General features: G+C 32.8%; 1 long non-coding RNA gene across 1 annotated transcript in view; it reads right to left on the reverse strand.

Annotated features, from left to right (window-relative positions):
• LOC127561884 (uncharacterized) overlaps positions 1–3,115 on the reverse strand; it is a 45,400-nt gene extending 42,285 nt beyond the window's left edge. The window contains exons 1-2 of the long non-coding RNA XR_007953560.1: positions 2,303–3,115; positions 1,218–1,328 (exon numbers count right to left, since the gene is read on the reverse strand). This is a non-coding gene — a long non-coding RNA (uncharacterized LOC127561884). The remainder of the gene's footprint in view (positions 1–1,217; positions 1,329–2,302) is intronic.
• Positions 3,116–18,090: the final 14,975 nt, after the last annotated feature.

Genomic DNA, 18,090 nt, shown 5'->3' on the forward strand with positions numbered 1-18,090 from the left:
TCATCCACCTTTGAAATTATTACATTGAATAGTATATTTATTCTCAAAGGGCCCCAGACAAACTATAAATATCTTTTCTAGGGAAGCAACATATTAAAATTAGTAGCGTTTATTAGCACCTACTAAACACAATAGCATCACTGATTAATTTGCCCTATATTTAGCAGTATGTAGTTTTGTGATAGAATGGAACCAGTATGCAGAGCAACTAAACTTTCAGAGATCTTTAGGAATGATCCAATGCACAATGAAGGTCTGAAGATTGGTTATGGGTTACTAAGAGGACTAAAGAAACCCTATCAAACACTTCCCCACCTAAATTTCCTCAAATTCATGAAACTGTACAATGTACAAAATGCTTTAGACACACAATATATTTGTATAGTTATATAAAATTGGGTAGAATTTTGGAAATTTTTTCTTAATTCATGAAAGAACCCCCTTTCCTGAATCACATTATCAATTTTTTTCCTCTACAAAACTTGTACTTTCTTAGTATCAGCATATTAGCATTATTTAGATGAAACCATAATGACATTGGAACATCTTTACCATTTGGAGCTGTTTTGGTCCCAAATATAAATTATATATCTACAGTTATTTCCCAGATGATAACAAAGCCCTAATACAGTGAATGGGCAATAACTTCATTCTTTAGGAACTTATTCTTTGACAACAATGGAGAAGATGATACAGAAATTGTTCAGCACAGAGTTTGGTGAAATTCAAGACTCAACATCTTCCTCCTTATTGCTAGAATTTCAGCATCTCCAAGGCACATCATAATCTCTTAGCTAGTAGACAAATTCTTTGGCATTAACAAAGAATATAGAAGTTAACTGACTATTACAGACCCAGTAAGCATAAGATAAGAGATTTAGAAACAAATCTTTCTGACTCTACACTTAGCACTCTATCCACTATTCCATGTTGTCCCAAATAAAATAATGCTATCTGAAAAATTATGGCTCTAAACTGATTAAACTATACTGACTAGAATCATGCATATAAGAGTGTACTGAATGTATAATTATGTAAATCTATTTGGGTATATATACATATGTATATTATATGCAGCACACATACACATACATTAGGTAATCTCAGAATATGGATATATACGTCTTGAAGGAGAAATTTTATAAGAAATATGAAGGGTTCTGGCATGTGAAAATCACCACATCCTGACTTAGAATTAAACCAAAATGAACACTTACTTTTTTGGGGAATAAATTTAATATCTCCCTTAGCACTGATCAGATGCAAAGAAAGCTTCATTCATTCAAATATTTCTGTTCCTGTTCTGAAAATGGAGGAGTGCTGTGTACCTGTCAAGTAAACAGAATTCATAATTGAAATCAGAAATGGATGAGAGAATTCATCTTCCATGTTAAAAATACCAAATCTCCAAAGGGCCAGTATCAAATTTATTCAAGCCATCTGTTTACTTATCTTAAATCTTCACTTAGATTCTCAAATGGGCAAAAAACCTCACCAAACTTTAAGGCATTATGCATGCACATACATATACATATGAGTATATAAGGCAGTATGGTGTGGAATATCAATTTGGCTGGTGGCAAAGTTAATGTTGGCAGCAGTTGTCAAACATACTCAAAACAAAATAAATTAGCCATCCACCCTCTTGTATTTAAGTGCTTTTTATTTTCAGTGTTTTAGAAACAGTTTAATTTTAAACAGCATTCTAGTTATGAGCAGTCTCTCTTGAGGAAGTTTTTTTTTTATGAGATTGAATGGAGATAATGACTACCATTAGTCATTGCCATTAGCATAAAGCATTAGAAACACTACAATATTTATAACGGGTGATGACATGACAGTAAAAATATGACTTCCTATCGCTTGTGCAAGCTTTTGACTACAGCTGACTGCTATTTTATAAAGTTAGACAGATAGAAGATTGGTAATAGTACATTTAATGGCGTGTTCATCATCAGACCTAATTGTTTTCTACCACAGGGTATGAAGCTTTATGTTCTCCATCAACCCTAAACAAACAGTTATCCTGCTTAATGGCTGTTCAATTAATGTTTATGGGGCCACTTTTATCCCCTGAATTATTTGATGAATGTACTTGAAGAAGGCATGTAAAAATCAAGTTTCATGGGCACCCCAACTTACATCAAACATTCCCCCAATTCTGGGAATCCTGACAGTTTAATTGAGATGTACTCTATCATAGCCAAAAATATTCATCAAGATTCAATATATTTTCTCCTTCTTTGCCCACTTCCTGCTTTTGGTTTTCCTTATTAATTGTCAAAGAAAAAAAAAATCAAACCTGTAAAAAAGCAAATGGTCTGTGTTTCTTCAACCTTGTTGCCTTGAAATAGCAGATCAGATCAGTTCTAAAATAGAGATGATTGAGTTAGATCAACTCAAATAAAGGTCAGGTGGTTCATCCCACTACACAACCAATCTTTTACATCTCAATTGCCTTCCTTAACCCGATACTCAGTACCTGTTCATAATTCTGCCTTCCTTATTGTGAATGTCTATCTTCCCCACCCCCCACTCCAAAAGTAGAACAAAGATGGGTTTCTAGTCAATTGTTTAATGCATATTAGTTCATCTCTCATACTTCGTAAGGAAGCATGTAAAGAGCTGTGCAACTTTCCTGCAAATACGTTTTCATTGCAGAGCAGGCATTCTAATTCTAAAAGGAGTTGATTTTTGACTGATATAAATTAATTGTATGGAGCACTAATATATTCTTCCATGTCTTCTCCTTCTAATTCAAGAGCTCTGATCTCTGGCTCCTAATGATGTATTACAAGCTTGTGTTTCTCTGAAAGACTATTAATCATTAATATTCCTCAGTTCTCTAAAGTAATTGGACACAATTAGACATAAGGGGGAAAAGTAAAACTAGAGCTGAAAAAAAGGTGGTTACAATTTCTTTTTTAGAAATTAAGCATCTTGGGACAGCTAGGTGGTGCTCTGGATAGAGCCCCAGCCCTGAAGTCAGGAGGACCTGAGTTCAAATATAGTCTCAGACACTTAATATCTCCTAGCTGTGTGGCCCTGGGCAAGTCACTTCACCCCAATTGCTTCAGCCAAAAAAAAATACCAAAACATCATAAACCCTGTTTGATATTTGTTGCATACAGCAGAATAAATATATACACACATATACATATGTATATATATATATATACACATACATACACATACATACACATATACACATAGACACACTATTTACCTTTACTATTTATTTATATAATGTATCTATCTATCTCTCTATCTATTCATGGAAAAAGTACTGGGATGGTTTGCTATTTCTTTCTTCAGATGATAAAAACTGAGGTAAATAAGGTTAAGTGACTTGTCTAGAATCATATAGTTAGAAAGTTTCTAAAATTGAACTCAGATTTGAACTCAAATTCTCCTGTCTATAGGGATATCAGTCTATCATTATACCACCTAGAAGCCAATATACCTATACACATACACACAGACACAGGCACATACATACACACATACACATTTTATTACTTAGTATATGATCCTTAATATAAAGACATGCATGTTTATATGACTATGTATGTAAATATATGTGTGCATATACATAAAGAAGACATATATGTATAAATGTCCATTTTAATAAAAATGTCATTGTTCTCTATCTCCCCACCTAACAGTTTTTGTAGATCTACATGAAGTTCATAAACAGAGACAAATGAGGTGTCAAGTTTAAGAGCTGTCAAAACTTCCTGCAAAGAACAGAGCTGAGAAATGACAAACTTATCACCTGGCTGGCTGATGTTTAAAGCTGACTGCTTTTGATTAAGAGGCAATGAGCCTTCCGTTGCCGAGTTCATTTGGCGTTTCCTAAGCACCTCTTCAAGTGAAAATTATGCTGTTGAACTGATTTGAATTTGATTAGTTTAACTCTACAGTTTTATTATTTGTAATAAATAAAGTCAGGTTTTATGGTGGTGTAGCACATTAAGAAACATTTTAGCAGAGCGACTGACTTATTTTTATTTCTTATATATTATTGCTTGACTTTTTTTTCCCTTAAGAAGCACATTATATAACTTAGCAGGGTGTAGCCTATTTGATATTTGATTCTCCACCTTCCCAGATATGAAATGATAACCTCACAAACTTATTTCAGAAGCTTCACAGAAACTATAACAATAATCAAAATTTTCTGTTTCTGTGCTTTTAATAGAGGAGTGCTTTGTAACTGTCAAGTAAGTAGATTTCATAAATGAAATCAGAAGTGTTGATTTATTTGCATAGCATTTACCAGGCTCTTTCTTGTGCATCATTTCAAAATTGGTACAGAACCTCATGTATATTAAGTATGGAAGCCTTAGAAGGAAAACAATAGGAAGAAAACCCATTAACATACTAAGCAAAAATCCCCACATTAAATTATATAAAGGCATCATGGCAAAATAGCCAAGCTTAAAGTTAGGCTGATCAAAATTGTAGCCCTTACTTTGACTTGTAAAAAATTTGGAATCATTGTCAAGTTGTTTAATCTCTTTGGGCCTCCACTTTCTCCCAAAGAGTTAAAGTTGTAGACAAATTCCTGTTCTTCATTAGAGGTAAAACTTTTACCAAGTTCCCCCCCTCCCACCTTCTCCCACTAAGTAAATCATAAATCCAGATTAAAACAAAAACAAAAACAAAACATTCCCAAAAAATATTATGACCTAGATATTGAATAATTAAGAAACAGCCTAGGTTAGTGGGTAGATTGGATGGGCTTAGAGTTGGAAAGGTGATAGTTCAAATCCTGCCTCTTACTTTTGCAAGTTATATGAACCTGGATAAAGCCACTCTGTAGGCTTTAAGTCATAGGGCCTGATCTCTATGGCATTTCCAGCTTTGGAATTTCCCAGTGCTAAGAAAGCAAAACATCCTTTCTTCATTCTTGCATTTTGAATCTGATTATTTCTTTTAAAAAAAGGCAGAAATGAAATGATTGGACTCTGATCTTGATGTTAACCAAGAAAATATGAAATGCTCTTGTGAGTAATAAGTCATTCATTGAATTGTCTCACTAACTTAGGTCTTGTTACCTTAATTTTATGATGTTATTAAACAAGATGTAGTGTATCCTTGAAGAACTATTTGAAAGATTGATTTTTTTCACAAGTTGTGAGGTTATGAAGTGGACTTATCAATTAGAACATTTTTTCTGGATGACTTGGAGAAACCAGGTTATTTAATAAATGAATCCATTCTACACATTTAAAAAAAACTCTCCTAAGATAAGAATTAAATGTAGAACTGAAATAATTTTTAATAGCTTTTTATTTTCAAAATATATGCTAAGATAATTTTCAAAATTCATCTTTGCAAAACCTTATGTTTCAAATTTTTTCTTCCTCACTTCTCTCACTCCCTATCCTAGACAGCAAGTAATTAAATATATGTCAAACACATGCAATTCTTCTATACATATTTCCACAATTATCATGCTGCACAAGAAAAATCAGATCAAGAAGGAAAAAAATGAGAAAGAAAACAAAAAGCAACAAACAACAACAAAAAGATGAAAATTTTATGTTGTAATCCACATTCAGTCCTTAAAGTCCTCTCTTTAGGTGCAGATGGTTCTCTCCATCACAAGTCTATTGGAATTGTCCTTCACTGTTGAATCAAACAATGAAATAACAATCTTGTTGCTATGTACAATGTTCTCTTGGTTCTACTTACTTCACTTAGCATCAGTTCATTTAAGTCTTTCCAGGCCTTTCTGAAATCATTCTGCTGATAGTTTCTTATAGAACAATAATATTCCATAACATTCATATTACATAATTTATTCAGCCATTCCCCAACTGATGGGCATCCATTCAATTTCTGGAACTGAGGTAATTTTCAAAGCAATTCAGAAACAACTTTAATTACAGGGTATAAAGCATATTTAAACAATAATGATTTAATTCTTAAGTTTAATTATGAGAGAGCAAAGGATCTGAGTTGAAATTCTGCTTGTTACATTTATTAGCTGTGTGGCCTTGGACAAGTCCCTAAAACTGTGAGGAAACAGTTTTTTGTTTCATAAAATAAGCCACAATAGATGGCTTCTCAGTTTTTTTCTGAACTCAGTATTTTTTTTTTTCTTTTTGTAGGATTAACTAAAAAAACTTCATGATTTTATACTAGGATTTTATCTAGTTGAGAGTGTTGAGAAATAGGAAATTATTAAAATGAATTAAGTTACTTTAAATCTTTGATAAGAAGCAACTAGGTGGTGCAATGGAAAGAGTGCTGGACCTGGAGTCAGGAAGATCTGAGTTCAAATACTGACTCAGACTAGCTGCATGATCCTGAGCATGTTGCTCAATCTGTTTGCCTTATTCCTCTGGAGAAGGAAATGCAGACTATTCCAATAGTTTTGCCAAGAAAAATCCATGGATGATATGGTCCATGAATTCATAAAGAATCAGATACAATTGCAGGACAATAAGATTTTGATCTGTTTAGACCAGTGTTAAAGTGAAATAATAGCATTGTATAAAGATCAGTGCAGAACAAATATCGATTTATTTTTTATTTTTTATTTAATATTATTTGTTTTGTTGCATTTTAATTTATTTTGTTAAATATCCCTAATTACATTTTAATCTAGTCTGGCTATAGTTGAGAGTGTTGCAAGCCATATTTAGCCTATAGAGTGTATATTTGATATATCTGGTAAAGCCCATTTTTTGAAAGCAATGATTATGGAAAAAAATAGAACAAAGCAACAACAAAAACCCCCAATGAACTACTTTTTAACAAAATAAAAATAGAGGGTATAAGCAAAACCAATAAGGAGTTCTAAGGAGAAAGAGTGAAAATATCATGAAGAAAAGATAGGAAAAGAAAATCAGTTCATTATGTGGCAAAGATAAGAGATGGCAGGTACACAGCCAGATGACTCCATTAACTCTCTCATGATGTCAGGAGAAATCAGGGAAGATTTCCAACATATTGGGTGAACCTTATGTAAAGCTTTGAAAATATGGATAAGAGTTAAGCAAATTGGACAAATATGAATGACATGACTGGAAGCACTGAAGGAACTCTAGAATCAGATCACAGATTTATTCGAGTGTTGAATATTTAAGAATTCAATTAGTGCTTATAATTTTTGTCACAGATTGATCATCTTCCTTAAACACACACACACACACACACACATACACACACACACACACACAATTCATGGAAAGTTAGACATGGAAGGAATAGAATTCCATAATCTTTAAAAAAAAAAAAAACTATGTAAATGCAAACTATTTTTGTAATTTAATTAAGCTCACTGGAGAATCAAAGGAATGCTATTCTAATTTGTTAATTATTGTTTGACATTATTAATTGATTTTAGCTATCACACTAATTCTACTTACATTTCTAAAAGTTATTTTCATCTAAGAGATAACATGCTTTTATTATAATTTTATAAATGAACTCTAAACAAAAAAATAATAAAATGCTTCTGATAATATATTTTTCTATCAACAGATCTAGCCAGGAAGGGGAAGCATTTGTTAAAGAAATATGGATAATAGAAATAAGAGAAGGTATTTAGACAATACCTGCATGATGTCATTATCGTACTTTATTATAGAGAAGGCTGCAGAGCAAAGGGAAGTGATTTTGTATTCTTTTTTTGTTTTTCCCTTGAGGCAACTGGGGTTAAGTGACTTGCCCTGGGTCACTGAGCTAGGAAATGTTAAGTCGGAGACCACATTTGAACTCAGATCCTCCTGACTTCAGGGCTGGTACTCTATCCACTGCTCCATCTAGCTGCCCCTTCTGTCTTGGTTTGTACAAGATTGCCTTACATCCCCAAGAGCATAGAGACTATTTTGTCAATAACAACTTAGGTGTTGTATCTTGTTTACACAGACTAAGTCTTCATATTTTAATTAGTTACCTATGCTAGTCTAGGAAAGAAATCCATTTTTTTATCTCATAAATTAATCAGGCATTCATATGGTTCTCTACACATGAGAACTGATAGTATATGATGCCTGCCTAGTTATTTCAGCACATGACTCTGAGCCAAAAATAGAGTTTGAAAGCTGTTCTGATTGGTATTTTTTGAGATACCTTAGGGTCGGTTCAGGTTTTTCAGACTGATTGCCTTTATCTTCAAAATAAAGATGAATACGTGGCAGCATAATTTGGGTGAATTTGCTGGGGGACAGTAAAATATCTTCAGCTTGATTCACTGGAAGCTGGCTTAATTCCACAAAATGGTTCTTTCACAGACCCTGCTGGGTCATGCAGCCATAAAGGTGATCTGCAATGAATCAGAACAAATGTTGTGAATCTGTCCGATTCATCTGCAGCCATAAATTTACTCTGTCTATGTCTTCTGCTAAGTGACATGGAGGGTTGAATAACTGCTCGATAAATTCAATTAAAGTCAACAGCTGATTTAACTCAGACCCAAGCCTTATTTTGTTTTGAAGAGTAGAGTATATATATATATTTTTTCCCCAAAATTTTCCCCAAAATTGCTGTAACTTTTCATTTGATTCCATGAAAATATTTCAAATAACTTTATATACGATTCACAATAGTGAATTAATATGAGTGAGGTAAAATTCAAATCCTCATTTGGCAAACTCCTTCATTTATGGGACTTTGATCAATTCATTTAAATACCCTGGACATTATTTTCCTCATCTATAAAATGAGGTTGATTATGATTCTACTGTTATGGTACTGTTATGGACTGTTATGGTCCTAATATAAAGTTTTGTTGCTTCATGTTTAATTGTAGAATTTTGACAATTTCTTCTTTTTTTTTTTCTTTTTGAAATTTCTCAACATGTCACCCCACCCTCTCATCCTTTCTCTTAATCTCTTATGAAGAAGTGGTCCTTCTCCTTGCTAAGACCAAACCTATAGAATTACACTTGACCTCATTCCTTCCTGCTTTTCTAGCAGATTACATCCTCAATTATCCCCCTCTCTCTTAAATTTTCAATCTCTTCTTATCAACTTCCTTAAATATATTCATTTCCCCATATTCAAGGGAAAAAAGGTTTTTATTGGATGTGAAGGCTGAGTTAGCACTCTGGATACCTTAGATTCAGCCAGAATCAAGATAAGCAAAAGTACTTGGTCCTTATTCTTGGTCTTTAAGGGTAGAAGTGAATTGGATGGACACAGGATCTTCATGACCTCCTTTTTCCTCATCTACTGCCAAAGTGACTCTGGCTTGTTTTACTGCACCCCCTAATCCTTCCCACAATTTTCTGTTTATACCAAAAGATTGAACCAGCACCGAATAATGGGAAGGACCATTTTCCAAGCATATGCTAATAGAGTATCGTCCAATTGGTAATTAGCCTTAAGTGCTCAGTTGTCTAACCTCAGTGCATCAACTCGGAGTTTTAGCCCTTTACAATTGGATACTACCATTTCCTCAAGGTATTATCCTACATTTCTCTCCATTTCTCAGCTAAACTTGTAAAAGGTGTTCATTGTCAGTATTTCTAGTTTTTTGCCCATTACTCATTCTTCATCCATTTGTAGTCTGGCTTTCAATTTCTTCACTTAACCACTGCTCTCTATAATAATTTCTTAATAACAATCTTTTGATTTTTTTATGTTTGTTTTGTTGCTTTTAATGCTAATCCTAATCCGTTTATTCTTTCATTTGACAATATTGACTACTGTTTCCTCCTGGACTCTTTTTTTCTGGGCTTTTGTAACAGTGTTCTCTCTGAGTTTGCCTCCATCTTATTTAACCAGTCCTCAGTGTCCTTTGCTAGCTCACTGTATACATTATATTCCTTAACTGTGGGTGTTTCCTAGGATTCCATCATGGAACTTTATCTTGTTAATCTCCTTGTTTTTAACTATTGTTTCTACACAATGACGCTCATATCTACATATGTAATTCTCTGCTCCTAGCTTCGTTCTCAGATCCTTAATTACCTACTGAGCCTTTATCTCCAAGAGACATCTTAAACTCAAAATGCCAAAAAACCAGAATCTATTTTTAATTTGTATTTATTTATTTTTGACATTCAATTATTATTTTTTTTTGAGTTTCAAATACTCCAGAGTACCCACCCACTGAGAAGACAAGGAATATGACATCAATTATACATATGAAGTCATGTGATATATATTTCCATTTTAGATATGTTGCAAGGGGGAAAAAGCAAGAAAAAGAAAGTGAAAAAGTATGTTTCAATCTGAACGCAGAATTCATCAGTTCTCTGTCTGGAGGTGAATAGCATTGAGACAGAATTTCTAAACTCTCATCTCTCCCAAACTTCCTTATTTTTGCCTTCCAAGACAATGCCTCAAATTAATAATATTGACATTATCTTGAAATCTTCATTCTCCTCAACCCACTTATCCAATCAATTCCTCAATACTGCTTTCTCTACTTTCACAAAATCACTCTCATCCAATCTCTTTTCTCCATTTTCCATAGCTATCACCTTAGTTAAGGCCTTCATTCTCTCTCTTCCTCTTCATCATGTTATGAAGTGTTATATCAAAAAGAGTGTTGATTTTATTTTTTCCCCAAATGGCAAAGATTTTATTGTTTGTTTAGAGCAGGCTAAACCCAAAAGAAGTTAGCTACTGTGATGCTTTGCAATGGAGTGGGATTGGGGTTGTCTACAATACAAACAGGTCTTTTATAGGAGAAAACCTGGGATTTTGACATATAATTTGATTTTCTGATTGGATACAGTAATTATGGAGTTAAGGGGTTTTATCAGTGCAAAGAATTCAGCTTAGAATTCTTCCTAAGGCCTTTATTTGCGGGGAGGGGCTGTAATAAAGGTAAAGAAAAAAAAATGTCTAATCAAAATCAAAATAGGTGCACTTATAATCCTATCAATTCTTCTACCTCTTTGCCTTAGGTAGCAACTAGGTTTTTAGATTGTTTATAGTAAATCAGGGTAAGAGGTTTGAAACTTGGCTCTGACATTTGGGATCTGGGTTGTTTGCAGCAAGTCCTTAAACTTCTGAGCCTCAGTTTCTTCATCTATAAGATATGGAAATTGGAATAAATGACTTTATGACTAAGTTCCCTTTTTAGCTTTAAATCTATATTCTTGTAAAATGAGGATGTTGGACTGTTGAGGTTGGGAAAAGGGGGTTCCAAAATCATATTATACCAAGACTAGAGGAATTAAAAGTCTCTAAGATTTAAATTCTAAGATCTAATATACTTTTTAAAAGTTTTATGTACTTAATAATGCCTTCAATAGTTACTCATGATGAAGATTTCACAAATCTTAATTTGTAAAAATGTATGTTTCAGTCTGTATTATTATTAAATTTGGAATGAACGCTACCATTTACTAATTATATAACGTATAGCAAATCACTTAAGATTGAGTCTTCCTTTCCTCATCTATAAAAGAAAGAAAATGACATTTTTATACTATTTATCCCAGGTAGTTGTTTTGAATATTTAATGATACAATATAGCAGCTTGGCATGTAAAAAATGCAAATAACTTTTTTGCAAAGGAATTGTTTACATAGTTCAAAGAGTAGTAGATTTTAGGGGCCAAGGATCAGAATTAAAATTCTGCCTTTATATCAATAACTACTGTATGACATGTGATAAGTCACTTAACTTATTTGGATCTCAATTTCCCTACTGGAAAATGAGGCAATTGGATTAAATGACTTCTGAATTTAAGCTTAGTAATAAACATATGATTCTAAGAGCCTATATTAAAAAAAAAAAAGTAGTGATAACTACTGCAAAAGTAGTGAAAATTGCAATTTAAATAGTGTTATAAAATAATATTTAACTTTATATAGAATGCTGCACTAATTGCATTAGGTCTCATAATTAACTGTGAGATAAAAAGGTTATAAATAAATTAATATAATATAATAAAACATATGGCATTTTTCCTGAACCTATAGAAACATGATAAATGGTAGATGTGTTATCTTACACACCTTATTTTCACTTAATGATTATTCATCATTTGCATAAAACACTTGGGTATCCCCAGAATTCCAAAGCCTCCATCTGAGAACAGGGTAGCCAAGCTTCTGACCTTAATCTTCTTATCCTCTTGTCCTGAATTAAAATCTCTCTTAAAGAAGGAAGTCAGGGAGAAGTGGGCAGCTAGAAATTTCTATTCTGCTTATCCTCCCTCAATACATTTTTGTTGTTCAGTCATTTTGGTCTGGGTCACATTTGAACTCAGGAAGACATGTCTTCTTGACTTCTAAGCTGGCATTTTATTCACTGTGCCACCTAGAAGTCCCCAATATATAAATAAGAATAAAATCGGCTCAGAGCTGGATATTCTTTAACTAAATTTTTTTCCCACTAAGAACTCCCCTATCCAAGCAGAAAAATGAATTCTTTTGGAATAAATATTTTGTTGAAAGATTTCTGAGGTAGGCCAAGTTTGACTGCTAGGAAACTATAATCTAACTGACCTTTTCAAAATGTTTTCTGACCGTATGTAGACTTGGAGCTATATCTTTCTTCTGTCTTCTATTCTGGCGTGTTTTTTTCTTTCAGATGTCTTCTTTTTTTTCCTTATATGAAATCTAAATTGGGTAATTATTGTTTCATTTGTCACCAGGTAAGCATTTTCCCTACATGAGACATCTTTGTGACTGATGTCAGACAAATTTTTTTTTTATGTGAGACATTTATGTGACTGAGTAGTTGGCACCATTTCCAATCTTATTTCCACATTAAGGTAGACAATTTTTTTTTTTTTTTTTAACGATGGTGAACCAGTAGAATTCAGAAAGAGAAAATGGCAGAGAATTTGGATATCTATTTGAATTTTATTTTAAATATTCATAATAGTTGAATTTATATATTGACTGAATGATATGTTAGTAGGGAAAATTGTGGCTTTTTCTGACAAATCTCTGTCACTTTAACTCACAAGACTATAAATCTAAAGTTGTAAGGGACATTAGTGATCACCTAGTACATCTACCTCCATTTTATAAATGTGGTGACCGAGACCCAGAAAGAAGAAGTGGCTTCTATTTGTAGTGGCTAGAAACTGGAAAATGAATGGATGCCCATCAATTGGAGACTGGCTGGGTAAATTGTGGTATATGAATGTTATGGAATATTATTGTTCTGTAAGAAATGACCAGCAGGATGAATACAGAGAGGACTGGCAAGACTTACATGAACTGATGCTAAGTGAAATGAGCAGAACCAGGAGATCATTATACACTTCGACAACGATATTGTATGAGGACATATTTTGATGGAAGTGGATTTCTTTGACAAAGAGACCTAACTAAGTTTCAATTGATAAATGATGGACATAAGCAGCTACACCCAAAGAACGAACACTGGGAAACAAATGTGAACTATCTGCATTTTAGTTTTTCTTCCTGGGTTATTTATACCTTCTGAATCCAATTCTCCCTATGCAACAAGAGAACTGTTCGGTTCTGCAAACATATATTGTATCTAGGATATACTGCAACATATCCAACATATAAAGGACTGCTTGCCATCTAGGGGAGGGGGTGGAGGGAGGGAGGGGGAAAAAAAATTGGAAAAGAAACGAGTGCAAGGAATAATGTTGTCATTATAAAGTAATCATTAAATAAAAAAAAAAGAAAAGAAGAAGTGGCTTATTTAAGGTCAGGCAAGTAGTAATTAGGAAAGCCAGAATTAAAAAAAAAAAAAAAAAAAAAAAAAAACTAAGACTAAGTTTAACTTTTTCTATAGCACATGATGTTTCACCCCACACTGCCAACTTTTCATTATTATTGATTAATCTTTAATAATACTCTTAGGGTTGAAAAATATATTTAAAAAAAGATTGCCTAAGAGTCTACATGACATCCTTGTAGCGTTTTTTAAAAGTATCTTTTTTATACTTGAATACTGAGTGGGCTAACCCATCAGGAAGCCCTGCTGGCTTTTAAAATTCAGCTACAAAAAGAGAAACAGAGAAATAACAACTAGATAATATCAGTAAGATGAGAAAACCACTATTTTCTCTTATTTCCTTCATGTTGTCAACTGCTTTAGTCCTCCTTGTACTCTTCTATGTTTGCAAACATTTTGTCTTCATTCTCCTCCTCCTTTTTGCCCCTCATGTTAATCTCTTCCTCAGTCGATCTATATGGCAATATCTGACTATTTGATTTAAAATGAATACCACACCAGTAGTAGGCATCAATTACATGGATTGAAAGAAAGGAAATGGAAAATCCATTTTACTGCAGCAATCATACAAAGTGGGACAGTTCAGCAAATTACATCCTATCTTGAATAAACGAATAAGTAGATATTACAATTTCTTACAGAGAAAATGAAGGATTATTACTATTTATTATACATTTTCTTGGGCATTTATTGATAATAAATACTTTTTAGGAGTATTTCCAAAAACCTCAGTGAGTGCCAATCTACCCTTAGAAAGACATAAGCTGTCTCTATTCATTCAGGAGTAGATAGGTATATGAAAACAGACTATCAAGAAGTTTGGAAGGTTATGAGCTATTGTACTACAGCCTTATTTCCTGTACAATCTGGAGAAGATACATGCTGACATTTTTAACATGTATTTATAAATATGCTTAGAGATAGTTTTTATTGACTTTTCATATCAGCATTGACTTTGTCCACCATGTTCAAAAACAATTTCATCCTTTGGATTCTCTTATTTCTAGATTAAGAAAACACAAATGTACAAAATACACTTTAAGCTTTTAAATTCTAATGGAGGTCTTAGGAAATTATTAAAAACAACTGGGTAGTACAATGTATAGAACACTGGACCTGGAGTCACGAAGACTTGTCCCTCTAAATTCAAATCTGGTCTCAGTCACTTACTAGCTGTGTGACCCTGGATAAATCACTTGACCCTGTTTACCTCAATTTGTCTTCTATAAAATGAACTAGAGAAGGAAATGGCAAATCACTCCAGCACTTTTGCCAAGAAAACCACAGATGGAGTCAAGAAAAGTTTATATGACTGAAAAATAATTGAACAAAAAGTAAACATCTAATTAACATAATTTTTAACCCTGGTCATGTATTAATATAAACTTCTCTAAAGGATTTTTGAGGACAGAGACTATGTTTTATCTTTCACATTTATCACCAACAGCTAGGCAAACAGTCGTTCACATAAGTAGGAAATCAATAAATGATCATATTGATACTATGAGGCTTATCATTAAGGTTATAGCTTGCATCTATGTTTTACAGTTTATATCAGCTGAAATCTATGACCAAGAAATTCAGTTTTAAAGTACAGAGTGTTTTGGATACAATAATCTCTTATTATAACTAAAACAAGACACAAATGCCATTATTAATGATTTAAGTTTTAAGAAGCAAAGTTTTATTTTGTTTTTAAATTTTCTTATCTATAGAATTTTCTTCTTTTTATGATTTTGTGACTTTCTTTATAATTTGGTAGTATAGAAAGGAAGATGTCTTTTAGGATTTACAGAGAGCCAGAACTCTAGAGAAGTATACTTGAAACAAGGTGTCAACTTAGAGGATTTGATGAGACAATGGTTATCTAGTTTACATATACTTAGTACTTAGCATGGTGATGTAATGGTTCTCTATGTTCACACATACATAGTATGCCGTAATGATATAATTGTAACGGAGTATATAAGGATCAACTAGGACTGGAAAAGAGGCATTCCATCTCCCACCATCCTGGTGGCTCTCCTGCCTTCTGCATTCCTACACTGAGATCAAGGCTCATCTGAAGATCCCCTAGAAAGCTAGCTCTGCTTCAGGTGAAGGAGACATACTGTGAAGGAGATAATAAAGACTTTGTACTTTATTCTTAACTATTAACTTGGTAATTATTCTGCTAACCAAGGCCCATTTGGAAGACCTTCAAAAAGTTAGTCAGGACATTACAAGGATCCATATATATCCCCAGTTTGGCACGATGCTATGAAGATAGTGATAATTTAATGAATGTTTACTGAAATGAAAGCAGGTGAATTACTTTGTGAAATTTGTAAACAATAGCTTTTAGAACACTAACACTCTCTGAATTAATGTAAAGTGATATCTTAAAATTCATGAGGGTACTTAGGAAAATTTATTTGACAGATAGGTGATATAATAGAAATAATGCTGGATCTGGAATCAGGAAGATTTTTAGTTTACATCTGATTTCAGATATTACCAATTATGTGACCTCAGTTTCCCCATTTGTAAGGTGAGGATAATAATGTACCTACCTTGCAGGGTTATTGTGAGAACAAATGAGATAATATTTATAAAGGTCTTAGCACATAATAGATAATATACTCCTTTTTTTCCCCTTGTCTTCTATTTCAATTATAATTTTACTGATAGTTGTTTGCAAATTATCTATCATCATTATCATTATTCTATCTATATATACTCCCTCTATCTATATGTATGTATTAAAGAAGTTTAAGATGAAATTTTATAAAAATCCATGCATTTATATAAGTAACATATATAAAGTATATCTATATGCCTTTAATATAGTCACAGACACAGATATAAATATAGGTACAGATATAAAAGTGTATCTAAGAGGTAGCCTGGGTAGTGGAAAAAATATTGATTTGAAGCCAGAGCCCTTAGCTTGCTCACCTGTTGTTTGTATGACCTTGAATAAATTGATTATACTTTCTGGGAATCATTGGTTTATTTGAGAGAATCATTGGTTTATTTGAGAAAAGATTAAACTAGATAATTTTTATGATCCTTTACAATACTAAATCATAAGATCCTATGTTAATTTTCCATTATCAGTTCATTTTCCAGAAATTTTTTAACTAGCCACTTAAAAATAAATGTACTTTGATGAGCATGCGTCCACACAATCATCCATAATTTGACAGTAAATTTCTCAAATATTTTATAGTAACAGATTTCTAATTATGATTGAAAATAGGACTTTTAGTAATTAATAAATCCAATTTCTCTAAGTTAGAAACTATCTACAGGTTGTTTGTCCAATAGTATTTTAAAGGAGTCTCATTATTCTTAATTAAGGAAAGAAAATGTTTCCATGAATCTACTTAACAAGAATCTCCTTTTCCTTATGGTATATTCCTTAAAAAAAAGCCTACATATATATATATATATGAATTACAAAATGAAAGCATTTCAAACTGCATTTTATTATAGCACATGTTGATTTTGATATATATGTATTTAATCATCATGAGGAAATTTCTGTATGTTATAGGATATTCAATGAATAGCTAATTTTAAAAGACTTATTAAAACTATGTTGACATTCTTATGGAAGTGAAAAACTCAATTCCTTTTAGGAATGTCAGGACCCGCACCCCAAGACCACTCTATTTTTTTTTTCATGCCTCTCTTTTCTTACTATTAGGAGACATCTTGTTTTACAGAACTAAAGTCTAGCAAGCAAACGGTGCCCTGAACTTGGCACAGACCCTCTGGATGAACTCTGCTGCAGAATTGGCTCAAATCAGCCCAAGGTGATCCCTAAGTTCAAACATGCACCTACAGGAATCACATTTTAGTCATGAAGACTTGCTTAGCTTCATTATCTTGGGTCTCATTAGTTTTAGGGGAGATCTGGCAAGTGTGGCTTAGTTTCCCTCTCTCAATGAGACTTTTGGCCTATAACCTCTGTGAGCTTTTTAGTTTAGTTTTATTTTTTCAGAGTTAACAATTGGTGTTTAACTTCTGTAACTCTCTGGTTTATTTATTTATTTATTTATTGCTAGAGTCAATAGTTGATGTATAACCTCTGTGAATTCTTTGGTATTTTCAGAGTTAACACTTGCTACGTGACCTCTGTTACTCCTAAGTCATTTATTTTCAGTGTTTGAAAGGAAGCTTTCTTAAGAAATATGTGGTCTTGGTAATGTGCATAACAAAATTTATTAACCTGAATTGTGTTTTAAGTTTGATGGAGTTTTGTCCAGTAATTAAAAAAAAATAAGGAATCTCAATATATTGAGTATTTTCTTCTTTCATTATGATTTTATGTCCTATTTTATAGATTTTGTCAGTCCTTCATTTCCCCAAGATGTAACTCCCTCACAATTTTAGCATTCACAGGCAGCTCCCCAAAATGTGTAGAGTTTGCTCTCAAATAAACTCTTAAAAGACAGTTTCAGT

The sequence above is a fragment of the Antechinus flavipes genome, chromosome 4, assembly GCF_016432865.1.
Source record: "Antechinus flavipes isolate AdamAnt ecotype Samford, QLD, Australia chromosome 4, AdamAnt_v2, whole genome shotgun sequence".
NCBI classification, from domain to species: domain Eukaryota; kingdom Metazoa; phylum Chordata; class Mammalia; order Dasyuromorphia; family Dasyuridae; genus Antechinus; species Antechinus flavipes.